Raw genomic sequence first — 27,488 nt, 5'->3', positions numbered from 1 at the left:
TCTTTTCTCAGAACAAGCCTAGTGGAGCTGACAGAAATCTCTCTTTAAATGGAGCCCCAGTGGGCAAGAAAGCAATGAGGAAGGACTTTTCTGCTACAGTGCATTGAGCCCCAGAGTAAAACTGGAGGCCTCTGTCCCAGACCTGCTGTGGCCACTCTCTAACTGATGGCCTTGGCAAAGCACTCGTCTCTCTGGGCCTCCGTTTCCCATCTCGTAAGCTGTGTGAACTTGGGTAAGTGTGTTCTCCTGTGTCCCTCAGATTCCTTAGCCATTAAGTTGAGTAGTGATGAATCAAATCAAGTGAATGTCCTGAAACAAAGTGCCATGTAATACTTGCCACTATGTCCCCAATCTGCTTATTTTTGAAAGGTTCAAACAGAAAAACTTCAACAGAAAAGTTGAAGGAATAATCCTATTATTTTTTCTAAACTTACATTTACCACTTGTAGTATTTTACCATATTTACTCTTCACTCCCCCATCTCTCTTTCTCTTTCACACATACACATAATCTCTCTCTCTGTCAATCTCGATAGATTGATGTATACACACACACACACACACACACAGAGTGAAAGATTCAAGAGTAAGGTATGCCAGGCATGATTTTGCACGCCTATAATCCTAGCACTTAGGAGGCTGAAGCAGAAGCGTCGTAAGATAAGTTCAAGAACAGCCTGGGCTACATAGTGAGACCCTGTCTTCAAACACACACACACACATACACACACACACACACACACACATACACACACACAGAGTGATTTACCAACATCAAAACACTGTGCCCCTAAATAATTCACCCTACATTTCTTATCTCTTACAAAAATTACATTCTTCCCCATGATACTATTTTCAGATCCAAGAAATTTAAGTTTATGAAATACTATCTAAAATACAATCCATATTCAAAGTACCCCAACAATGTCCCTAATCTAAGTAAGTATCATGCACTATATCTGATTGTCAGATCTCTTTAATTTTATCCATTAGAGAACTTTTCTCTTGCCTTTTTACTTTCTTTCATCACACTGACAGTTTTAAGAGTTCAAGATAGTTATCTTGTTATGTTTGCTTGGGCTAAAAGAAATAAGAGAATAAATATACTGATCTTTTTTATGGAAACCATGATTCCAGCTGTGAAACACAAGAGATACAATGTAAATGAGTAAGGAGAGCAAGAATTCTGTGGCCCTGAATTTAAATTGGAAGTATCAGACTCCATGTTAATCAAAGTTCACGTGAGAAACACAACCAATAGTGTGTGTGTGTGTGTGTGTGTGTGTGTGTGTGTGTGTGTTTATTTCTGTATTGACAGGGCTCAGATGCAATGGTACTCCAGGAGTAGAAAGCACACATAGTTCCCAAATCTTGGTTTCCAAATATCATTCTCCACTAAAAAGAGCCAGTGTTCTATAGCAAGGTAGCTACTTCTAGTTCTAGGGTAAAGAAAGAACAAGGTAAATCTGGAATATCTTACACCAGAGAAAAAGGAAGTACTCACAGATTGATGGAGACATATCAATAGGACATAAGAACTGGTTTGAAGGAATTCCCACTAGTGAAATCAACTGAGAAATAAAAAAGAATCAGAATGATAATGATCAATACAGCACACTTAATAATAAAATGGAACCTATAAGACCATAATAATACTCACAAAAAAATTTTTTTAAAAACTACATAGTGGGGGAGGCAGTAGCTGGTGTTTGGAATAGTTGCTATTAGTAAAGGAGGAGAAGGATGAATACTGTATTCAACTTGATGATGTTTAAATTTGACTATCATGGAACTCAGAAAGAGCAAAAACAGGCCAGTCTCTAATACAAACAAGAGCAATTTTATTTCTTTCATAACACAAGGATAATGTTCGTTATCCTGGTCTTCCTTTTCTCTCCTTTTTCTGTTCAAGATCCTTCCTGTGAGTTGAGAAATCCAATGTATAGGCTGGGTGAAAGCCATTCTTTATCTGTAAGTTACACAAAAAGATGCAGGGGTTTTCATTGATGGCTAGATAAGGATGTGCAATTTGGCTGCCCCAAAATCAATGAGACCTCAGCCTGAACTCACAAGAGTAAGAAGTCCAGAGAGAACTCATCTCTGATTTTAGTGGACTTCACTGGACAACTGAAAGAGAAATTCTGGAACACACATAAACTAGCTGCCTGCCTATGGGAAACTGTCCTGATTTGGGTTGGGAGGAAAGGGAAGGAGAGAAAAGAAGGTAATGAAACAATTCACAAAAGAATAGCTGAAATAATGTGGAATGGCATTGCTGCTGCTGATCCTATTATAACTGGTAACTATAAAGAGCAAGAGTTAGACACAGTGCCAGTCCACTAGTCTCTGTATACACATTTTGCTTTTGTTCTTCCCAATGACAGCCTCAGAAAGGCAATAGGGACCCAAGCTCAGAGAGGTAGGGCGGGCTGCCGAAGGCCACACAAATACTAATTGGCAGGGCTGGGGTCTGGCCTAGGCCTCCCCAAATCTGGTGTTCGTACTCCTACCTCTCACACATCCTTGCTTTTGTTCTGAATACGGGATTAGAGAACTGGAAAAGGCTCTAGACATGCCTCAACATGACCTTGAATGAACTACTCGCCTCTGAACCTCCGTTTCTTCAGCTTTTTCTCAAAACCTTAGCAACATGGCCCTTCTGGATCTCTCTGCCTTTCCCCAGAACCCCATGCCTGCCCCACTATAGCTCAGGTCCTTTCCTAACACAAATCAATTAGACTCTTCTCCCCCTGCTCAGCCACCCCCCTCAGCACAACACAGGGCAGGTACCAGGAGAGGGAGGGACTGAAACCAACTGTAGGGTTCCATTGTTCCTTTCCCTGATGCCTCCAGGGCCTCAATAAGGATCAAATTAGATAGGTTTGGGGAAGAAGCTCTAGGCTAGTTAGGTGTCTGCTTGCTTTATAAAATATCCCAAACACACCGAAATACAACAAATGCACTGAACTCACCACCTGGATCTAACATACGTTTATGCTTTTATAGCAGTTGCCTCAGGTGTTTTTAATCCTAGCTACTCAGGAGGCAGAGATCAGGAGGATTGCAGTTGAAGCCAGCCTGAGGCAAATAGTTCATGAGACCCTAATGCAGGGGGAAAAAAAAATACAAACAGGGATGTTGGAGTGGTTCAAGTGGTAGAGTGTCTGCCTAGCAAGCGTGAGGCCCTGAGTTCAAACCCCACTACCACCAAAATAAATGAATAAGATATCCAGGGCTGGTGGCATGGTAAAGTGATAGAGCGCTGGCCTAGAAAAGGCAAGGCCCTGAGTTCTAATCCCAGTATTGCCAAAATAAAAAAAGAAAACAGCTAATTGAAGATGCAGAAGTCCTCCCTGCAAGCCTCCTGATCTGTGCCCTCCTCTTCTCCAGAAGTAATTACTACTACCTGCAACTAATATTCTTCTTGACCGTATCTTAGGGTACAGAGCATTTAAACATGTGGCACTGTACTGTGTGTTTTTTAAGTGTTGTGCATAAATGATATTCTGCCCATTCCTTTCTGTAGCTAGCTCTCATTTATTCAGCATTTCTGTAATTTCTCCATGTGCTACATATACCTCTAGTTTATTCTTTCAGCTACTGTCTCTTATTCCATCTACAAATGTCCCATTCATTCATCTGTACCCCTCTTAATGTACTTTTGGTTATTTCTGATATTTCACTATTATATAAAGTGCTGAAGATTTTTACACTCCTTTTTGCCTGTAGAGTTTTCCACCCCCATGATTTTACCTCATAGACGAAACCCTGGTTCCCCAGGCTTGTTCATATTGACCCCTACTCAGTTTTGTCAATTGTTTCCCATTTTTATCCATTTATAGTCCCACTAAAGTGGTAGACATATTTTTCCTTATCCTCATTAACACTTGGGTTTCTGTGTTATTTCTCCAATCTGATGGATGAGAAATGATATCTTCTTGTTCTCACTTGAATTTCCCAGAAGTCTAGTAATGCCAAATATCTCTCAATGTGACTATTGGTGATTCAAATTGCCTCTTCATGATCTACTGCTTTTTCCAGAGTTGTTTGTCTTCTTCTTACTGACTTGTATGAATTATTTATATCTCCTGGATAACAATCTTTTAAAACTTGAATATGTTGTATATATTGAGATAGGCTTTGTAAACTTCAAAGCAACATAAAAATCCTTGGTTTTATTAGTGTTCATTTTACTCTTACATATGTCTTATCACCTAAACCAGAGCCCCCAGAGGATAAAGAATGTGGCTTCCTTATGTTTATTTATCCAGAGGGAGTGCTAATAGGAAGCAGCCTGAAATTATGAGGGCAAATTATAGCTTTAAAAATGGAAATGGAGTCAATAGTGCCTCTCTCACTGAGTAGCTCTGTAATCTTGCTCAAGCCACTTAATCTCCCCAAGTTTGCTTCCTTTATTCTAAAATGGGAAGATCATCTCACATGGATGTTCAAGGAACTGCATAAAATAATGCAGATAAAAGTGCTTCATATGTGGTGTTGCATATGCTAGATAGTGACTAGATATTAGCTGAACATAAATATTAGTAAATTTTTATAATGTTAAATATTGTAATATCAAATATTCTAATTATTAAATATTGGCAGTTAATTATACAATGGTTGCATAATAATGGCTTCTATTTATTGACCATTGTTTACATGCTTATTGCTACTCTACATAAACAGGTACTCTCTAGTGTGGTTTTTACATAAGAAGAATCAGAGACTAAAAAACAATCCGAGAGGACTGAGGTGTGGCTCAAAGCTGTGGAGCTCTTGCTTTGCAAGTGCAAAGCCCTGAGTTCAAACCCTAGTCCCACCAAAAAAAAAAAAAAATATATATATATATATATATATATAGAGAGAGAGAGAGAGAGAGAGAAAGAAGCAAGAAACAAATACATTCTATCTGGCAGGTAGAGGATATAACAATATGTATTGAAAGCTGTTGAATAGTGGGGGTGGAGGGAAGGAGTAAGGGAGAGTAAGGAAAGGGTTGAATTGACCAAAATAAAGTATACTCACAGCAGAGGTACATCAAGAAACCCCTTTGAACATTGATGTTGGAAATAATAACGAAAGACAAGATTGCAAGATAGGTACAGTTGAGGGTAGTACCTGTGGGAGGGGGAAGGTGATTGGAGGAGATGAAGGTGAGGGAATATGGCTGATGGGCTTCATATACATATACAAAAAAGAACAATGAACCCTCTTGCAATGGCTTTAGTGGGGTGGGGAGAGGAGTCACTAGGGGGGAGATGGTGGGGGTGATCTAACCAATGTACAATGAAAGCCTATTTGGAATTGTTGCAATGAACCTCCCCCCCCCCCGCACGTACAACAAATGTATATAAATAAATAAATAAATGGTGGCATTAAGGTGCAAACACTGATCTGTTTTATTCTGGCCCCCAAATTTGTCCATCTGTCCAACAATATTTATTGACTGTATACTGTGTGCCAGGTACTGCACTAGGCACTGGCTACACTGATCAGTGAGATGAACAGAGTTCCTATCCTCAAGGAACTGACTTTCCACTAAATGACTAAAACGGAAAGCAAACAGGCAAATAAATCATGATATGACAAGCAACGCCCATACAGCTCAGATAGCATATGGCAAAGAACTTGGAGACTCTCTTTTCAGGGAGGAAATCAATGAAATCTTTTCCAAGAGATGAACACCAAAGCCAGATGAGAAATGGTGAGTAACCATTTGAGGAGGAGCATCGCAAGCAGAGGCAACAACAGGCAAATCCAGTTCCAGTCTGCACCATGACCGAATCGAAAACATTCTTATTCCATACCCCTCATGTAAGGCTCCTGCTCACTCCTTATAGCCTAACCCATGGCAAGGAAGAAAATACTGGGAGCCCCAAGCAGCTGAGAAAGCTATCCTTCTACTCTGAGCCCAGATCACCCCATCTGGACAGCAGCCATGTGGAGATCTTCCTAATGGAGCTACTCTCTCCTACCAACTTCTCTTCCACATCACTGTTCCAGCTCCCAGGCTCCAAGTCTGTGGACTCAGCCAGATAGGTTTGGCTTTGTTTCCCAGGTAAAAACTTTTTCACCCCAGCATTCCCCACGCCATCTGCAGGCTGGACATTTGCAGACTGGTCTGTATGTGCATTCGTTGAGAACCCCAGAGGATTGATTCAAGTCTGGAGGGGTGCCAGATTTTCATTAAATCCCTTGTAAACCAGCAGTGCAGTTCTACAGGGCCACATCTGCTGAGGAAGCCATCTGTGATTTGTATTGTCGTGCTCCAACAAAACGCCAGCAGTGTGAAACCCTCTTCCCTCTGCTCTGCAGTGAACTGGAAAAGTAACATTAGTAATCACTTTTGCAGGCTCCATAATGACATAATGGGCACTGGCTAAGTCATAAACTGTGGCTCATAGTCCCTGCCAACACGTTGAGTGGACCCAAATTGTCCTAAAATATATAGGTCATCACTCATGCCCATCTCTCTACCTAAGAAATTATAAAGAATTTGCATTTTGAGACTCAAGGAGAAAAAATAATATTTAATGAGTGTCTGACAAGTATCAGGTACTGGGGCAACCAGGACAGTCTTACAAAGCAGGCATTACTACATGCACTTTACTGATGAGGAGCCTGAGGTCAGAGGTATTGATGCCTGATCCAAAGCCACATGGGTAAGAGGCATGCTGAAAAATGAACCTGTAGCTCATGAATGAACTCCAAGGCCTTGGAGGTTTTCCCCTGTCCCCAAAGAAGGACTCTGAGGTTGATGTGCAAACCAAGTGTTTAGTAGCTCATTTTGATTTTTTTGTCAACTCCAACTCAAGTGTATTAAAAATTAAAAACAGGACAGGAAACATAGGATATCTTCCACCTATAGTTGTCTGAGCTAAGTAAAACACTAAATAAATAGGACTGCACACAGATTACTTTTAAGTCCATAATACTTGCTTTGAGTTGGATGAACCAAAAGTAGGTCTCCTTCCTTGCTTGATTCTGGCGTCCTTCTCCCCTAATCCCAACCCAGCCTGCCCAAGAAAAAAAAAAAAAAAAGGATACAGCTTATTCCTGATGCCTGAGCCCATGCCCAAAAATAGAAGCATCAATCCAGTATCATTGTGCTTGCCTGCATTTTCTGCTGGGGACCTTTAATGGTCCCACGAGTTTCAAAGCTAAAAGTCCTCTTTTTTTTTTTAAGTTGCCAAATCTGTTTCACACTGCACAGAACCAAGGGATGGGCTCTTTGAAGGGGGAAGCTTAGATGCAGCAATGGCTCCAATCAGGAGACACACAGAGACTGAGACAGAAAACAGTAGTAAAAAGCATAGTGGGAAAAAAGCCTGAACTTCAGGACCAGACAGGCTAAACTTTCAATCTTGGCTTTTGTGTGACTTCAAACAAATATTTACCATTGTGAGCATCCTTTATGTGGAAAATGGGTCTAATATGATCTAACAGGGTTACAATGAGAGAAGCTGAGAAGAAAACCCAGGCACAAAGTAGATGCCAACAAAAGTTCATTTGCTTTTCTCACCTTGTACATGTATCTCACCATGCCTGAAGCTTCCAGGAAAGATTTAAAAAAAAAAAATGTCAAAGGAATTGACAGTCTTTTTTTTTTTTTTGGAAGGATAGTTTCTGATATTTCAGATGTTGTTGGATCATCCACTTGTTGAACTCTTGGCAGCCTTTGCTCTTCCTTCATATAAACACCTAGAAATGATTTCCTGAACTATATCATTAACATCAAACAGCACCAGCACAAGATCACATAACATTTAGATCAGTGAATGGCACCCCTGCCCTTCTTCCAAGAACAGCCAGGTTTGCTAAAGGTAGTGCTTTTTTAAAAAGAGGTGAGGGGAGAGAAAGTGGTTTCAGTGAAGGAAAACAACTTGACTGAGATTCAAGAAATGCAATCATCACTTGCATATCCAGCATAGTCTGCCTTGAAAGAACTTGGTGGGAATTCTGACTTTGTCACTTGAGCAAATTGCTCAAGGCCTCTGACTTCAGTTTCCTCAGTTCCTCAGTGGGGACTGGAAATGATAATGACTACCTTGCCGAATGATTAGGGAATTGCAAATTAAATCCACACAGCTACTGGGCTCAGTGCCTAGTATAGAGCAGGTGCTTAATAAATGACTGCTGTATTGCTTACAAAACATTCTTTTGATATCCACAACAACTGTGTAAGGTAAGAGTCGCTGATCCATTTTTTTAGCACAGGAAATGGAGGGTCAGACAAGGAAAACATCACATGCAAGATCCCACAGCCCTGGCTTGCACAGAAAGGATCCACACACAGATTTATTTGACTGCAAAGCCTGTTTTTCTTCCAACACATACACACGGCTGCCACGTCTGTTCCCGTGGATGCAGGGGGTGGGGAAGAAGGAGATTTCAAATGCATTTTGTCTCCATCTGAGTTGCTTCCTTTCCTCTGGCTCATTTGTTCCTGTCTCTTTGGCCCTGGCAGAGGCCTCTGCTATGCTGCAAACCTCCTGCTGTTCCCACCCTTGCCACCAACTGAGGCTCTCACTCAGCCAAAAAAGGCATTTGAGAAACCACATCCCTCTCTCCTCCCCACCACAGGCCTTTGAAGTGAGCCTGTCATTCAACCAGTACCCAAGGCTACAAGTCCCAAACCCCTTTCCTACCTGGAGCCCTGCAAGGCCATTAGGTAACTCTGCCTTATTTTCCACAGGGTTTAATTTCAATCCAACCTGAATGTACTAAGCAGCTACTCTGTCCCAGACATAAGGCTTGGCTCTGGAAAGATAGAAATGAGTAGATACAGGCTCTTCTTCAAAGAACCCATGGAATCTGACAGAACCCAACTTGGCTAAGTTTAAAGAACTTAGCCTGTGCTGGGAAAGTTTCCTAGCTCCTATCTGAGCTAGGAAATGCTCAGATAATTTAGATGCCCATCTCTCCAAGAGAGCTGACAGTATCCTAGCACACAAGTACCTGCCAGATAGGCATGGTCTGCTATGGGTTCCGTATTGTGCTTTACGGGCATTCTCTCTAGTCTTGGAGATTAATCTTTGAAAGGACAGAAAAGCTTCTCTATTCAAAACCAATCACAGTCATGAAAGACTCTAGACTTTGGATCTGCTTTTTGTCTTAAAAATTGCTGGTTTCTTGGCAGGGTGGTGGCAGATCCATTTTCCTATTATTACCTCACATTTGAATGGAGTGCAAGGATTTTCCAAAGCATATTCCCTCCATTATCTCATCTGAGCATCAAGTCCTGGTCATGCAGGGCTTTCTGGAGGCCCAGAGAGGGTCACAAGTCAGGGAAAAGAGGGAGACCAGTGCCAAGCCCTGAAAGGTCACTTAACGCTGACAACACCCAGCGAAGGCGGTAACATTTCCCTGTCCCCACTTCATATTTGAAGGCACTGGGGCTCAGAGCAGATCTGTCAAAAGCAGAAGACTGCTCAAGAGAAATCCTGGCTTTAAACTCAAGTTTAACAATAGCCAGCGCCACTGACAGCCAGGTCTGGGCTCAGAGAAAACCAACATTCTCAGCACAAAACTGGGACAGCCCATTGGCCCTATGGAAAGGTGAGAATGGCTTTGCAGGACTCAGAACAAACTTGGTCCTTTCCCCCAGATAACTCTGGAAGACTCATGAAGCCTCTTTGGGCCTCAGTTTCTCATCTTTTAAGAGCCAATTCTAACCCATGCTGTCTGCATCATAAATTCTGTGAAGGACAGATGAGCAACAAAGTAGAGGGAGGAAGGCCTTGGAGTAGTCACGAGTGCAGCAGGTGGCCATTATTAAAGGGTCTGCCAACATGTTACTATGAAATCAAGGTCCAGGAAACAAAACAAACTGACCACAGTCCCCCCAGGAGCCCTGCTCTGGTACAGGACCTACTTCTCCAAGGGGTCCTGGTGAGGTCTGGCCACACAGCCAGCCCCACAGTCCTGGTAATTTATCTGTCTTTGCCTCTTCAGCCAGGATCTACTTGCAGACCCCTGGGGGAGGTGCTTTCACAGAGACAGACAGGTCTGGTCACAGGGTGACAGCAACCATGCCCACTTTGTTTTAATAAATGACACCCAAACACTTTGGCCATAAACTTTTCAGATTGCTGTGTCTGGCAGTAATGACATGCCTCCCATTAATAAATCCAATTTCTGAATGGTTTACTGCACCCCTTTCTTCAAACAGGGCAGGCTGAAACCTGTCAGATGGGGCCAGAGGCAGACTTGGGAAGAGGAGGCTGATAAAGTGGAGTGGTTTCTGGGCAGAAAAGGGCAACCAGCACAGGAAACTAGTGAGCCACAGACTGTCCTCCAGTACCCAGATCACAGGGGGAGTGGGTGGTGGGGGGGTGTTGGGAGGAGGAGGTAGGAATTCCCACCCTCACAGTGAAACAGTCACTGTTTCCTACAGATTCTAACCCCCAAAATTATCTTGAAGCCATCTCTACACTCCTAACTTGGTTCAGTATTCATCAGAATTGTCACCTAGAATATGTTGACCTCTGTCATCTTACCAATATCCTGTCTTCCACATGCTACCAGAAAGATGTCCCCAACACAAAAGTGTGGCCTATCACTCTCCTGTGACGGCCCCACAGTGGTCCACAATGCTCCATGATGAAGTCCAGACTTCTCCAGTCAAGGTCCTGCAGGAACTTCTGCCATCCACCCCAGCTCCTTGCCCTCAAGTTACTCCTCCATTCTACTCTGCTCCAGTGGTTCTCAAAGTACTGCTTTGACCAATACCAGCAGCACCTGGGAACTTTTGAAAATTGCAAATTCTCAGCTACTGATTCAGAACCTTGGGGGTGGAGTCCAGTGATCTGTTTGCTAACAAAGCCTCCAGATGATTTGATGCACACCACAGCTTGAAAAAGGTCTCTTTGTTCACTTTTCTTACCTTTGAATGTGCTCAGGTACTACCTGAGTACAACAACCCTTGAGTAGAAAGCTCTGGACAGCAGTGAATTACAAATCTCTTGTCATTTCCAAGTGCACCTACTACTCCTTACTTCACGCTTTCGTGAATGCTATTCCCTTCACCTTCCCTAGATTTCTTTTCCTCCCTTCTCACCTCCCTTATCCATAGAATAATTTTGCTCATCTATGAAAATTCAGCAGAAAAAGCCCCTCCCCTCAGGAGGCTTCCTTAGCCTTAGCTGGATGACAGCCTTCCAGCTTCCACATTACTTTGTGCACATCTCCCCCTAATTCATCAGAACACTGATCACTCTACACTGTCTGCCTGTCTGTCTGTCTGCTTGCCTGTCTGTGCCTCCTCACTGACAAGGAACAGGACTATCACTCTGCTTCTTACATTTCTGCACCCGCGACACGCGACACCAACATAGTGCCTGGCATATAACAGGAGACCGACAGGATGTAAGTGGATGAATCAATCTTTAACAATTAGTTGTACAGGTGGATAGAGGAGTAAAAGTATTTGAAAGCAGCCCTCACCAGCACACAATTTCTCCCATAGGATTTTCATTAACTGCTAGGTTGCTTTTAAAGCAAGCAACAACAAACTGTTTTCTAAACCAAACCAACTGTCTAATCCTAGAAGACAAAATACAGAGAGATGGTCTCCCTGAACTAGGAACCACAGAGAAAATTTCCAAGAGGGAATATCCAACCATCAATTATGCACATATGGATTTCTCAGATTGGAAGACTCCATGCACCGAAATTTCAAAAAGGAAGCTCTTTGGTTAATGTATGTATTCTCTTCATAAATATTTAACAAATGTGACAAACAGTTAAGAAGTCGGGATAAAAGGTGAATCATATATCATCCTTGATCCCTAGATGCTAGTTTAAGGACAGAAGCAGGTATGGAAACAGATAAAGACAACACAGAGTGATGCAGGCTGTGATGTGTGCATATACAAACCACAGAGCAGATGCTTTCAATTTTGTCAGGGAATATGAGAGCAGCATCAAAGAGAAGATGATATTTGAACTGAGTCTTAAAGGATGAGTTAATCTCTCAGCAGGAAAATGGGAGGAAGGATATTTAAGCAAAGGATCAGTATAGGCGAAAGTTAGGAATAACACTGCACATTAAGGGAACTTGAAGACTGATATAATTGGTGTTGATCAAGTCAAACTCAGAAACCATAAAAATAAAAGAACTTTATTTGGAGTCTTGGGAATTGTGATAGGGAGGCAGAGGTTCATATATCTCTGAATGAGCATCGCAAAGGAGGCAGGGAACATGAGAGCTTAAGTGAGCAAAATGCTCTTAATCATTGCAAAGCAATTTACATTGTTTGAAGAGAAAACTATTGACTTTGGAAAAGAATGCAAGGCAAGGGCTATTTGACAGGGGCTACGTGACTGATAGAAGATAAAGAAAAGAATGTATAAACCAAATGCAATGTCCATAAAAGAAGAGTTTGGTCACATCTTGATATTTATCTTGCGTCTCTGGGCACAAAATAATTATGCAGGCATTCTGGCCATTCCAGTGCCTACTGTCAAAGGGTGGAGGTGACCAAAGTTCACCTAGGCAGCAGCTTGAGATGTGCATGAGACTTGTTCCCTTAATGGTCTCCTGACTGCAAAGCAATTTCAATATTGTTTCCATCACAAATTTCCTTATATTTTCATGTTAGGCATGCAAGTTGGGTGGGATCTGATGTGAGGCAGCTGAGAAGAACCAATCAGGTGTTTAGTAAGCATTAATTGGCACCAAGGTAGGCATTGGAGACACAGACAGTAGTGAAAACACCAAATTGATTTTTACTTTCTTATGGTGTTTAGTTGGGATGATGAGGAAAACATAAAGAAAAAACACATAAACAAAATAGTTGCCCATTGTAATGAATAAGGAGCTGAACGAAAGAGAGAGAGAGGGAGAGAGAGAGAGAGAGAGAGAGAGAGAATGCATTAAGTTTAAAATGACCAGGGAAGGGCTGTCAGAAATGGGCTTAATCAAAGGAGGAAGAAGAAAGGAAGGGGAGAGGAAAGAGTTCCCTGAATAGGAAGTAAGCATTGGGTAAAATCCCTGAGGTGGGAAGGAATGTGGAAAATTCTAGGAACCCAAAGTGGATGAAATTTATGAGTAGAAGGCCAGTGATGCAATCTGACAAAAAGAAATGGGAGAGGTAGAAGGCCTAGGACCCACAGGCCATGGTGGGTGTCTAGGTTGATGCTAGAAACCTCTAGAAGGATCATCAGAAGGGGATGGTTACTTTGGTATATTTTATTTTCTCTTTTATTTTTATTTTTCCAGAAAGGTGACTTTAGCTCCTTTGTAGAAAGTGGGTTGGCAGGAGACTGAAGGCAGACCCTCACTTAAGAAGGCTGTGTGATTACTCTGCTGAGAAGAACTAATGCAAAAGGATGGAAGAAGCATCCCTGAGAGCACATCTCCCTTAGGAAAACTTGCTAAATGTCCACATGCAGGAACTTTCCATAACTAAAACAAATATAGAGCGAGTTTTCTTCCAGGAGATATCCAGTGAAAAAACACATTTCCTTTCTGCAAAATGTATAGCAGTCTAGGTTGGGCCCCACAGATCCCATCACCCATTTCGCTCAGCGGAAGGAAGCTCTACAGGGGCCACATGTACCAATGCCCTCATGTGCTGAAACAGACAAAGGTAGCTCATGTATTGTGAGCTACTTAGTCCATGTCATTTCCAAGGGTGGCCCAACCTGGCCAACCTGGCCACCCTTGGAAATGACATGGACTAAGTTTCCAGGAAACTGCCCAGCCATGTCTCCCATCAAATTGAGCTGTGAAACTGAGACATAAGGAACATTGGGGAAGAAGGTGGCTCCACCGAGAAGATGGCACATTGCATAGCAGGCATGCACCTGCTTCTTTTTCTTAAATCCTCCGTGATACTACCTCAAAACAGCACACTGTGATATTTGGTAGCATTTAGGAAGAGAGATTCTTTTTAAACTGGGGTCTTTTAGTCCTTTCAACAAATACTAATCTTAGATATCCTCAAGGATAATTTAATCCAACTCCATTCTTGAGAGGTAGACAAACTAAAATCCAGAGAAGAAAGACCTATCCGAAGTTACACAGCTACTTTTGGCAAACTGTAGCTACAATGTTGGTCTCCTTGTTCTTGATTCTGGGCGCTTTTCTATGACTCCTCATATACTTCAAACTAGTTAAGAACTTATTGAATGTTTACTATATGCTGGGCTCTAAAACACCACACTACTACTGAAATGAATTTGTAAAAGATTAAAACATATATACATGCAGTGTTATGAAATAGAAGGTTTGGCTTGTTCAGAATCTTAAATGAGTCATGGCCACTGTGATATTCTGAAACCTTGAGAATAGGTGAACCAGGTCCTATTCATCTCTACACACCCATTAAGAAACTAGGCAGAGAATACCTATGAATAAAGGAATGTCTTTTCTGGCTAATTAAGGATTGTCCACAAATATAAAATAAGGCCAACTGGCCAAGCATGGTGGTGTATGCCTGTTATCCCAGCTACTCAGGCGGCTATAGGTAGGATTGTGGTCTAAGACAAGCCCTTGGCAAAAACAAGAGACCCTATCTGAAAATTAGCCAAAGCAAAAAGGGCTGGGGGCATGGCCCAAGTGATAGAGCTTCTGAGTTCAAACCACAGTACCATAAATAAATAAAAATATGTAAAATGAAATAAAATAAAATGAGGCCAACTGTTTTCTAGTGCAGATAATTACAAGCAGCTTGGATTTCTCATAGACCTCTGACTGGAGACTGCCAATGATGAGTGGGCGGCAGTGATTGTTTTTCCCTGACTGGTCAATTGCCATTTCAGGTGGTCTTTATTAAGCCATCAATCTTTGAACTCTGGCAGTCACTGTGACCCTCTGCAGCTCAGAAAAGGAATCTTTCTTAATTACCAGGCCTTTCTTGCTCCCCAGAGACCCCTGAGTACTGTGCCAGGTGGAGCTGATGGACGTGTAGTGTGGCTCTACCAGCAAGTGAAACATCTTCTTTGCTCAAACCCGAGGGTCTAGCTACTATCCAAGTACATTTAGAGAGGAGGCTCTGGGAAGCCACCCATGTTTTATGTCTCCAGGAAAAGACTTCTGTTCTCCAGCATTTAGAGTGTTGCTATGTGGATAATCGCACAGACTTCAAAGTCAGATCATATCTATAGCTTGGATTTCTATCTGGCCACTCCTGTGAATTGCTTGACTCTCCAAGGTTTGACGTCCTCATTCATAATAGGTTCTTCTCACCTGTGTCTCTTTGAAATACTGACAGGCTTAGTCCTTGTGCCACTTTCCTGTCTATACTCTTTTCTTAGTGACTTTACCCATGCATTTAAATTCTATCTATATACTGTATTAGTCAGCTTGACATAACCGAAAAAAAAAAAAAAAAACTAAGGTAGCCAATTTATAAAGAGAAAAGTTTTATTTGGCTTAGTTTTGGAGGTTGAAACTTAAAACAGCATAGAGCAGGCTCGGTGAATTTCCTTAGCACATAGCACATGGCACAGCAATGGGAGGAGCAAGAAGCAAGCTATTGAATCTCAAACCAAAAGCAAGAGTTCCACCATCCCTTAAAGGGCCTAAGGACCTCCCACTAGGCCCACCTCTTAAAGGTCCACAGCACCTTCCAACCCTCTCTCCCTCAGGACTAAATCTTTTCATATGGACCTTTGGGCAACACTCAACATCCTAACCAGAGCATATGCCAGATCCCCAAATGTTTATCTAGCCCAGGCCACTCCTCTAAGTACTAGGCTCAAGTGTACAACTACATCCACTGGATGATCTAGTAGTCCTCACAAAGATAACCCAACCAACTTCTTGACTCCCGCTCTGCCCATGCTCCCCATCCTAGCAAGTGCATCCCATTTACTACTCATCGAAAAGCATCATAGTGTACCGTCACCCCCCACTTCCAGTTCATCAGCAAAGCTCTACCTTCCACACTCCAACCTCTTGTAACAATCCCCACTCATCATCACTCAGACCCATGTTCCCATGATTCCATGCTTGGATTATTACAGCAACCACCACACTGGTCTCCCTACTTCTACCCATGCCCCTCTCAACTTTGCTCACTCATCAGCCACAGTGATACTTCATAAAATCAGATCGTATGTCACTGTTCTACTCAAAATCCTTCCATGACTTCCTGTGTTACTCAGGAAACACTAAAGTCCTCACATTGCTCTACAGAGCTCTTCAAAATATTCCCTACCCACAGCCAGTGTTTCTTCCCTCACTTCTTGGTCCACCACAGTCTCTCTCACTACCCACTCCCATCCCAACCACACTGCCCGCCTCTGACAAGCAAGTTCACGCAGCTCAACCATCACAGGTGCTGGTCCTTTGCCTGTAATGCATTTCTGGCTATCCGGGCTATCCATGGCTTGTGTTTTTTTTTATCAGGTTTCTGCCTAAACATCACACTATCAGAGAGGCCTTTCCTTATCACCTGTGTTAAAGCAACCTCCTCCTCTCCTGCCCTGTTATCTTCCATGTCATGTTTTAGTCTCCCTCATAATATTACTACCTTCTGAAATACTCATTCAATTCTTGGTTGCCTGTCTCCTTAGACTTGAATATAAGCTCACAAGAGCAGTGGCTTTGCTCTGTTCACCATGTGCCTACACCTAGCATAGGGCCTGGCCCATAGGAAGTGATTTATAAATATTTGTTCAATAAATGAATGTATGAATCCACAAATGGAAGGGCAATTGTTTGCCTAAAAGAATAGAGGAGGGATGAGCAGCACAACACGTGTAAATCATCTCCTGTACAGTATCTGTAGGCTTTCCTTCTCACAGGGGCGCTTCCAACATTACCATGATATGAGATGGGATGAAAGCACCATTCAAGACCCTTTAGATAATATGAATGGGATTCCTTCTGTGTGCCAGCTCCTGTACTAACCTTTTACCATTTAATCCCATGGCAAACCTTCAAGGTAGGTATAAATACTGGAAGTTTTACAGATGTAGTAACTGAGGTTCAGAGGAGTTAGAGAGGTTAGATGGGTTAAATGTACATGAAAGAACATATTGCATAGCAGGCACAAAGATAGAAGTGTTACATCCAAAATCCTACCTCTTGACAGGGAAAAAAGGGGTTGATGGCCTCATTAGAATCTCACTATTTGTACAGACCAAATTTTAAAAGGTTAAGTAGATAGGAAGAAATAATAAGAAAAGGATGGGGGCTCTTCTTCCATAAATTGGACCTATGAAGAAATCTTCCCTTAAAACACTTTGATCCTTCAGTCATAGAAGTAATCAGGAGAACCCAGCATGCTAGACTTTTTCATTATCTCTTTAGGGAAATCTGCAAGATTGTGTAGATTTTCTCCAGAGAAGTGACTGTGATTCCAAAAGCACACATTATATTTATCCTGCTTTGGACTTCCAGATCTAGCTACCAGTCAAAAGAACATGGCAGTTGATAGATTGAGGATTAAAAAAAAAAGGCACAGAAATAAAACCAACTCTGTCACTTGGTTCAGACACACATATGGGATTGCTCTAGGACCTTGAAAATGTGACACAAGGTCTCAGGCCTCTTAAGCAATTCTTAATAAGGAAGTGCAAACAACTGCAAGATCAAAGGCATTTGACCATGAGAGAGAAAGAAAGAGGAAGGAAAGGAAGGAAGGGTAAGCAAAATACATTGTTGGGAGAAAAAACTCAAAACAGATACTGTTATAAAGAGGGGTGGGATGGATGTTTATATGTTATATAATGTATACAAGGAGAGAAAAAATATAAAAAAAGTGCTAAAAGATTGATTTATCTTTGTATAGTGGGAATATTGATGATTTTTGGCCTCTTGTCCTTATCTTTTCTATAATAATCATACTTTACTTGTGTGATTTAAAAGGTAAAGATATAAACCAGAAGATAACAAACCTGAATACTTTTCAGTCAGGGCTGAGATGGGTTCCAAGTACTCCACCAGTGACTCCAGCCTCCTGTATGTACATTTGTGGATGCCAAGGGATGGCCTTTCTCTCAGACTCCACAGCTCCTAGTTCCTCACCTTTATCCCTTATCATCACTGATTCTAACATGAAAATCTTTGCTTTGAAATATTTACCTTCATAAAGAAATGATTTTTAGGAGGAGCTACAAGTATCAATCCTATGTGACAGAAAATGCTAGCTATCTCTAATAAAGAGATATAAACTAAAATTAAAGTTGTCTCCCATATTTTCCTAATAAACTTGTCAGAAACACCAATACTAATAATGCACTATGCTGAAAAAAGCAAATGACAATATAAATGAAGGGCTATGAAATTAGCTGCTCTATTTCATCCAGGAATTCAGCTTCAGCAAATGTATCTTTAAATACGAGTACTGTCAAAGATTTACATCCCGAGACATTCATATTTACAGAAAACACAGCTCTGGTATATCACTCAATACGACATTAAGCCACCACCTACAACCATAGTTATGAAGACAAAATGCTCTTGATATGAATATGCTTACTGTGATTACAATTACATCTAAGTAGTGGACAAAACAGTCTAAAAGACTCTAATGGGAAACATGCCAACATAGTGACACTGGATATGAAAGAGTAGTGGAGATGAATAGCTTTGTTGAATTTTATTGTGGGCCTACTTCCTAAAGAATGGAAACAAACCCATTTTCATAGGAAATTGGGGTGTAGACATGCATTGTTTGCACCATTTCCTGCCTGTGCCTCAGTTCCCTTACCTTCAAATATGGATAAGAACAGTTTTCACCACGGTGTACTTACTGCCAGCACTCTTGGACAAGGTAAAACAGCTGATGCGTTAAATGGCTAAGGGTTTAAAAGTGCTTAGAGAAATATCTGGCTCTCATAGCAAGTACGTCAAAACTATCCCATCTCTACCTTTCCCCTCCACTCTTCTGCTGCATGACTCTAAGGAACCTTTCTTCTTACTTAGGTAGTAAGCAATGCCCTAACTGGTCTGCTTCCAGATTCTAATTTATAACCTATCCTGGCCACAATTTTCTAGAAACAAATGAACAAACAAGCAAACAAAAAATTATTTTCTCATATCTCACGAACTTCCAATTGCTCCTCCATCCAGGACGTTCTTCACACTTCGTCCACCATTCTGTGCCTCTTGATTGGTGCTAAGCCTCCTTATAGACCTGGTGCATAAATCCGCAAGGCCCCCTTCCCATGGTGAACGAGTGAGTGCTAACTTTTCCTGAACACCTAAACTAACCCGGGGAAGGCCGTGTGCTACAGACATGTGTAGTGATACTTACTCCTTGTGTACTGCTTTGGGATAGTTAGCATTAGGAACATCTCACAGAAGAAGAACAGGTTGAAGTTTGAATCACACTCTGGTTTTTGTTTGTGCAAGCAGCACAATACAGTAAAGGAGTCTCAAAAATCACACCCAATATTCAAGTCTCCATTCTACTTCTTGCTAAAATTTAAGAAAATTCTTCCTGAGTTTCGAGCTCCTCACCTAAAAAATAAAAAGGAAATAATAATATTTAATATCAGGGCAATCATGACAGCAATTAAACATTCATACATACATGCATGAAAATATTTCTCAAAGGAGAAGACTGAGTAAAGGTTATTATTAATGTCAATAACTATGAATTACCCAAATATTCAGTTATTACTGAATTTCATGGTATCATGAAACTGGAAATTAAAGTTTGTATTTGAATATATATTCAAATTTTTTGAATGAAAACATGCAGACAGGAAATCAGGTGCTGAGATGTCTGGCTGGCCAAAGGTCCAGCCAAGAAGCGATAGGCCTGGTGCCACCTTCGAGAGTTTGCACAGCAGCTAACACTGAGGAGCCCATCACAAGAAGGGTCACTTAGGTGAGGTTAGGGAGGGCAGAGGAGGCAGGAAAAGGGTCAGGCCTGCTTGGCCCAAGGAAGCATTTTATGGGGGTGAGAGAAGGTCCACATCTTGCTGGACCTGTTGTTCTAGACGCATTTCTTCTCTCTGGGCCTCAGCCTCTTTCTATACAATGGTACTAATACCATTTCTATATAAATGGTACTAATGAGCTCTGTATCCTCTGTAGAACACCCTCATCCCCACGCCAAGCCTACAGAGTGTCTGGCACATAGTATGTGCTCAATAAATGTTCCTGACTAAATAAATGAACTGAGATGGTCTAAGATGCACTTTAAGACAAGGTCCAAATATGTGGAGGGGACAGAAAGAGCATTCTTCATTAGAGGAAAGATATACCAGCTCTGGGACCCCATGAATCATGAAATGATTCTTACAGAGCCAGTGGGGAATCACCCTGCTGCCCTTTTCCAAGAGATCCAGGCCAGGTTTTTTCTGACACCCTGACCATTCTTAAGCAGAGAGTGTTTAATTATTTCTCTGTGAGTCTGTACCCCAGCTGGAGAGAGTTAATAAACCAGCCAGGTCTTTATCTTAACAAGGAGTCTTAGGATCAAATTCTCCCTCATTAAAGGCCCAGAAATTGCCCAGACAGCAGTAGGAGTTCTGCAGGCAGCATGAGAGTGGAATTTAGTTTCTTTGTGAATTCCTCCATGGGCTCAGCCTTTAGAGTTGGGACAATTTATTGGAAGGGAAGATAAAACGAAGGTGGAAGGGAAAAAGAAAAAAGAAAGGGAGGGAGGAAGGAGGGAGGGAAGGGGGAAGGAGCAGGAAGAAGGGGGGAGGAAGGAAGTAGGAAGGAAAACAAGCCTTTGTTGGGACCTAGGATGAAGCAGGAAGGAGCTTTCTGAGATGGGTGCAGTGTGGAGATGGGGACAGGTAGAGCAGGAGCTGGACTCTCAGACCCTGGACCCTCTAGGGAGTCCATGTTTTCTGCATGATATCAGAGGGGAAACAGAAAGGGCACTGATGAGGAAGAGCAGATACTTGAGCTCTCCGGCTGGTAAAATGTTCAAGTGCAACCCACTTACTCGCAGACCTATGCTCTGTCCATCAACTACATGGCCTGCCCCCAAGAAACTCCCAAAGTGTGGTGGACCCGGGGACATTTTCACGGTCTTTGTTTCAAATTTTCACAACAGCCATATGAGATAGACGTGGAGCCAAATAGTTCTTTCCTCTTTAAGACAAAGCTATGTACAGTTGCATACTTAGAAGTAAGTGGGTGTTTACAGAGAGATTTAACCTGTATAAAAATACTTGCTGGCCTATTTTTCTACACAGTTTTTCACTATGTTCTTATGTGTATGTACCCACTGTGGAACCATGAGGACTGAGTTTGAATCCTGTCTGCTTCACCTCCAATGTGAGACATTGGACAAATCCCTTCATCTCTTTGAGATCTCATTTTCTCTTCCATCAGATGGAAATAATCCAGCATTTCTCATAGTGCAGTTGTAAAGGTGAAACAGGAGAACACGCTGTAAAGGGCTCTGCAAGTGTCAAATGCATACTGTTTATTACACACACACACACCCCAGAACCTTTTACTAGGACACTTGTTGGCAATAAATGAATAACCCTATCTTGGCTCATTTGATAAGTACAGCAGCTACATACCAGTACATATCAGGGAGAAGAAAATGTAAGATGTAAAATTTAAAAAAAAATTTTTTTAAGTAGAAGAAACATTGGTTTCTCTCTTTCTCTCTCTCTCTCTCTGTCTCTCTCTCTCTGTCGTCCCTTTACTGGTGTTTGAAAACAGGGCCTCACACAGGTGCTCTCCCACTTGAGCCCCACCTCCAGCCCTGATTTTCTTCAGTTGTTTTTTAGATAGGTCCTCAAACTTTTGGCAGGTCCAGCCAAGTGATGGCTGGGATTACAGGTAAATGCCACAACTTCTTGCTTGTTTGTTGAGATAGGGTCTCTCTAATAGTTTTTTGTTTAGGCTGGCCTTGAACCTCAATTCTCTTGATAAACTTCCAAGTAGCTGGGACTATAGGTGTGAGCCATTGCACTCAGCCCTTTAGTTTCTTATAGCTTGAGGATAATGCTTTTTTTTTTTAAATGTATCAGTGTGTCTGTAAGTATGTCTGTGTTTGCACATAACTACTCAGCATCTCCTGAACACCAGGTATTTCAGATATTTTATCACCCTGATTATTCCAGATCACCCATCACCATGTAAGTTAATAATTACTCTCTCCATTACACAGATGAGATAAGCAAGACTCAGTGTCAAAGAATCTACCCAAGGTCACAGGACTAGTTAGTTGATGAAGCTTTCTTTTGTACTCAAATTTCTCCAATTCCAAAGACCCTTTGCATGTCCTTTTTGCAAAGACCAGCCCACCCCTTTTCTTTCCACTCTGGCCGGCAAGGACCAGGTGCCCTCTATGTGCCAGAGATGTGGATGGATGTTGGAAGAGCACAGTCCTCAAAACTAAAGGAAGACACCACACCTTGTGGTATGACTTGAATGGGGCAGACACAGTGCCAAGTGTGTCTTTTCATTTTCTTTTTTAATTGACAGATACTATTTATGAATATTTACGGATTACACCATGATGTTATACATACATGCATTGTAGGATAATTAAATCAGGCTAATTAACACGTCACCTCATATATTCATCCTGTCTGGGTGGTAAGAACATTTAAAATCTACTTTTTAAGAGGCAGCATTATTCATGATAAACAAGGTATGGAAACAAGTTAAGTAATCATCAACAGATGGATGGATAAAGAAAATGTACACACAGGTAAAATTCAGCAATCCCAGCACATGGAAGGCAGAGGCAAGAGGATTTCACGTTCCACATTTGAATCCAGCTGGGCTGCAAAGAGAGAACCTGCCTTAAAAAGAATAAAAAGATGAAGGTAAAAAATCTGTCATTTGTATGGATCTAGAGGACATCATACTAAGAGAATTACTTATGTAAGTTCTAGCTTCTCGGGCCCCCAGGCTCCAGGAAGATTGCTCACTGGCGGAGTGTGCCAAGTCAATGAGGTCCAAAGCACAAAGTCAAACCAAAAGAGGCCAGAATTCAGGGTTGAAAGGGAGCCCCAGTGGTAGCAGACAAAATAAAGCTGATTACCAAGGTCATGGGCAAGGCAAGTACAGACATTGGAGCAGAAGCAATGGATTTGAAAGGAGCAGGAACCAAAAGTCTATAGCACAGAGTGGGCCACACCTAGTGGCTCAGAAGCAGTCCAGAAAAAAGAAGCAGACTGAGTTTTTACTTTAAAATAGTGCTTATGCTTAGAGACCTCAGAGGAGACGATTAGCATGGTCCTCAAATGTACCTTTCATTATTAAGTGAGGTTCGTGCACTAGCCTGTGAACCAGCACTGAAAAATGCTTGTCTAATTATGAGCTCTGAGGAGCAAGCAAGCCGGTGATATTTTTCATCTTAGATAATTGAGTCTCTCATCAGCCTTAATGACAAGGAAAATAAGGTTTGTGTCTTTCCCTTTATCTTCCCTGAAGTCTGTTTGCTGGAGGACTGTAAAGGGTTTTACAAAGATTGGACAGAGCCTAGTGAGCTGTGCACTGTTCTGAGGACATCCTGTGCCTTAAATATCCTGCCTCTTTTACTTTCAAGACAATGGTGCTGAGAGGCAGCCATGACTGCTTCCTTGTCTGTGCTCCTCACTCAGACTCTGCATCTAATTGTCTGATGGCCACAAGAAAGCCATTTTGAACCAGGCATAGTGGTACACACCTGTAATCCCAGTACTCAGAGGGCTGAGGCAAGAGGATGAGTTCAAGAGTTTGAGACTAGTCTGGGTGAGGCACAAAATGAACAACAATAACAACAACAAGGCATTCTGGCTGGCCTAACCAGAAGTTTGTGGTCTTCCTCTCAGTTCACTTGCCTGTTGTACTATCAGGAAATCAGGAAAACAATACAGCCCCACAGACATTCTTATTTGGGGTGTTCTACTAGTTCTGGGAGAAATGGCCCAATGAGAACATGACCCAGACTTAGAACTCTGCTACTTTGCACAATTTTTCACCTATCTAGTGTCTCAGTGGAAGGGAGATGATGTTCACTCAACAAAGAAGCAAACCAAAGCCCTCTGCCATCTATCCCTGCCACCTCTCCAGCCTCCCCAGACTCACTAAACACATCTACCCTCCCTTCCCGCTGTGCATTGAACGTTCCGCTCTCATACCCATCTTAGGGCCTTAGCACCCTACTGTTCCCTCCTTCTGGATCATGCTTCCTTGGCTATTTACCTGCTAGCTCCTCTCCTCACTCAGACCTCAGCTCAAACACCATCTTCTCCAGAGCCTTCTGCATCTACCCTCCATCAAGTAGCCCTACCAATCTGACACAGAAGCACCAGAATTCAAAGCTACACCATGCTTCTTGTGAGGACCAGTGGAAAAAGTGTTTTGTAGTTTATGTTAGTTTTGTTACATAAGATAAGAGTGAATTTCCCAGTTTATCCTGTCCAGTGATTTGAAAACCCATCACGCATGATGGACTGATTAAGTTATTGTGGGTGTTACTTGGATGGGAAAAGTGAGTTCCACTTCTTCTGCATGGGGCAGGGTGGTAGTGCTCAGTTCCCCGATAGTCCCATCTCCCCTCCAACAATGTAGGACACTGATGAGGAGGCTACAGCACTGGGAGAGGCTGGGGGGAGGGAGGCTGTGAGGAATGTGCTGTAAATCCTTGCTAGAGCCCTTTGTCTAGGACCAAGGAGGTGGTGGTGAGTTGGGTGGGAGCACGTTATTTAGCATGTTCTCTGAAGAGCATGTTATTAATATTTTAATGGTTGTGGTTGTAACCCAGAATTTCCTCCCACACAACCAGGGTGGAGAGCAGGGAAAGGGAGTCTCCTCGTCTGAATATTTATCCCTCATATTCACAGTCAGGAACAAAATGTCCACCCTCGGTCACAGAGCATCCATGCTCAATGGTGAAATCCCACTTCCTGCCCAGCCCCGGGGGGTTCTCCATGCCATGTCTTTTGTATGTGTTCTCATCAAGACCATAAAAGAGCTCACAGCTGAGAAGAAGAAGCACTAAATCCATTCCTTCCCAGCTATGCAACTACAGCAAACCATGTAATCCCTCTACACCTGTTTCCCCTTCCTGTAAAACAGGGACTTGACTTTAACCTTAATCTATAATTCTAGATTCCTGAGCAGATGAAATAATGTATCCCAAAGTCCAGGGTAATCATTAAAGCACTATACAAATATGGGATTCAACAAATAATTCAGTTCAAAGAAGAAGAAAGAGAGCCCAAAGAGTCCTGAGAAGATGCCCATAAATTGTCTTTCCTCTAAGAGCTCCTGGTGAGACAGTGGCACTTTTTTATAAACAGTAGCAGCACCAATTTTACAACAAAAACATACTCCCACTGGAATGCCTTCAAGTAAGAAACTTGTATGAGATTTTGAGAACAATTTGATTTACATACATTTGGTTTACAAATATCCCGGTGCCATATGCAGCCTAGATCCCTAGATACTTAAAGTAAGTGTGTGCATTTATTGCTGATTCTTTATTTGTCCCTTGATTTGATAGATGGCCTTCTGCCTCCTCTCTACCTCCCCAACCTCTTGGGAGGTCATGACCCTCCAACCAGTAACTATCATTTGTTACCTTTCTACAAGGTGCTGGGCAAAGTACTAGCAATGTGCATTCATTATAAATTTGTTCTTGCAACCTCCCTAGCAGGTGAATACTATGAATATCCCCATTTTACATGTAAGGACACTGAGGTGCAAAGATGTTAAATGACCTGTCTAAATTCGCACAGAACTGAAGTGCCAGAGAGGCTATTTTGACTCTTACACCCTTATTCTATCCACTGCCTTGGGAAGACAGCACACCTTCCCATCAACAGTGTCTGCTTCTTCTACCATAGAAGTGGACATGAAGTGTGACTGTATCCCTCCCTGACAATCCCCCAGCAACTCCTTGTCAGGAGTAGGCCCAGCCCACACAGCCTTCCATGCAGACTGCTCCGACTTCCCCTGAAGTCAGCTGTCCAAGGGAAGTTCACATGAAGCAGAACAGCAGGACTTTCCACTCGGCAGAGGATTCCAGTCTTGCCAAACTCTCTACCAGCCAGGCTCCTGGAGGTAGGCCTCATATACTCCCATTGCATAAGTGTTATTCCAGCCAGTTCCTGGAATCGGAAATATGGCCAACCATTCACCTGGTTGGGAGCCCTGGCCTGGGAAGGGTGGTTGTTTGGTTAGCTGTGCCTTCAGGGTTCTTTCCAGGAGATCAGCCTGTGAAAAGGTTTGTCTAGCAAGTCCCATTTCTTAAGTCAAAGTTGCTTTGTTTTCCCTATTCTTCAGCAACCCAACATATATTTTTCTCCCCTGTAATCTCTCACATCCACCTCTGTGGCCTCCTTCCTGGTTTAGGCTTCCCCATCTCTGGCTAAAATGGAACTGGGGCATCTTTGCTGTTTTCCTGGGTTTCCTGATGCTAGCGTGCCCTAGTTTTAGGCCAGCCTCCACACTGTGGCCAGGAAGATCTTTCCAAAACGCCAGTCCTATTACAGGGACACTTCAAATGTCAAAGTCTTTCTAAATGCCAATTCTCCTACCCAGAGCCCTAGTGTAAAATTCTCTAATGGCTCTCCAACGCCTGGGAAATGAATGCTTCTCTGCCATTTGAACAACTTGAGATGAAAATATATTATTATAATTTTAAGCAAAATGTTTTAAAATACTGATTTTGATATGCTCCCTTCATGAGACAGCAAGATTCTTGAAGTAGGAAGGGTGTTCTTTTTGTCTCGTTTCCCTACAACACATTTTAGTGTCCTGCACATAGTAGGTTAAATGTTCAAAACATGCTTGCTGAGATGGGGATTGTAACACTAAACTGGTAAGTAAGTAATACTTACCAGTTAATCTGAGCTCATGAAAAATGAGAAAGGCACTGTAACTATGCTGGGTTGATAAAATTCCAGCCCAAACAGTTTAATCAGTGTGTACAGCATTGTCTGAGACAGATACAATTTGCATTATAATTTTTATATTAAAATGGTTCTTATATTTCTTTGTCAATTCATATTAGACTAGCACTCCTGGTGAGTATTATCAATTAATTTTTCCAACTCTTGTACCTATGAAAAAATTAATGCTCTTCAAATTACTTAGGGGATTTCATTTTGACAAGCACTCAGGGAAAAGCCAAGTAGTGAATAGAAGTTGCCAGAACAACTTCAGCCCCATTCTCTACACTCCCTGTATTTGGAACTTCAGTGATAGTCTTTCCAGTAGCTTGTGTCTTGAATGGTCAAATTTATATCCTGCAATTTGCTAGCTCTATTACATGTAGCAAATAACTTATTAAGTCTCCACATTTTCTGCACACATCAGAAGATAACATGACAAAACCTACCAAATACTATTTGAAAAAGGAGGCAGGGAATGGGAATATATTGGAGGGGGTGAACTTGCTCAATATATACTGTATGCATGTATGGAATTACCACAATGAAACCCTCTTGTATTTTTAATGGATATAATTTTAAAATATAATAAAACTATTTTTAAAAGACTCCATGTTTTCATCTGTTCATGGGTTAGTTGTGAAAAAATGAAATGGTACATATAAAATATTTTACATATTGACTGATACATTTGAGGAGCACAGAAAACAACTGAAATTATTT

General features: G+C 41.9%; 1 long non-coding RNA gene across 1 annotated transcript; it reads right to left on the bottom strand.

Moving 5' to 3' along the window:
* Nucleotides 1-1,820: 1,820 nt before the first annotated feature.
* LOC141424669 (uncharacterized) lies at nt 1,821-10,735 on the bottom strand. Its single transcript, XR_012449533.1, has 2 exons — nt 10,499-10,735; nt 1,821-1,968 (listed from the first exon to the last, which is right to left on the bottom strand). It is a non-coding gene; the product is annotated as an uncharacterized lncRNA (long non-coding RNA).
* Between the last annotated feature and the right edge of the window lie 16,753 nt (nt 10,736-27,488).

Source organism: Castor canadensis, chromosome 7 (assembly GCF_047511655.1).
Source record: "Castor canadensis chromosome 7, mCasCan1.hap1v2, whole genome shotgun sequence".
Taxonomy (NCBI): Eukaryota; Metazoa; Chordata; class Mammalia; order Rodentia; family Castoridae; genus Castor; species Castor canadensis.
This window is presented reverse-complemented; position numbering and strand designations above follow the sequence as displayed.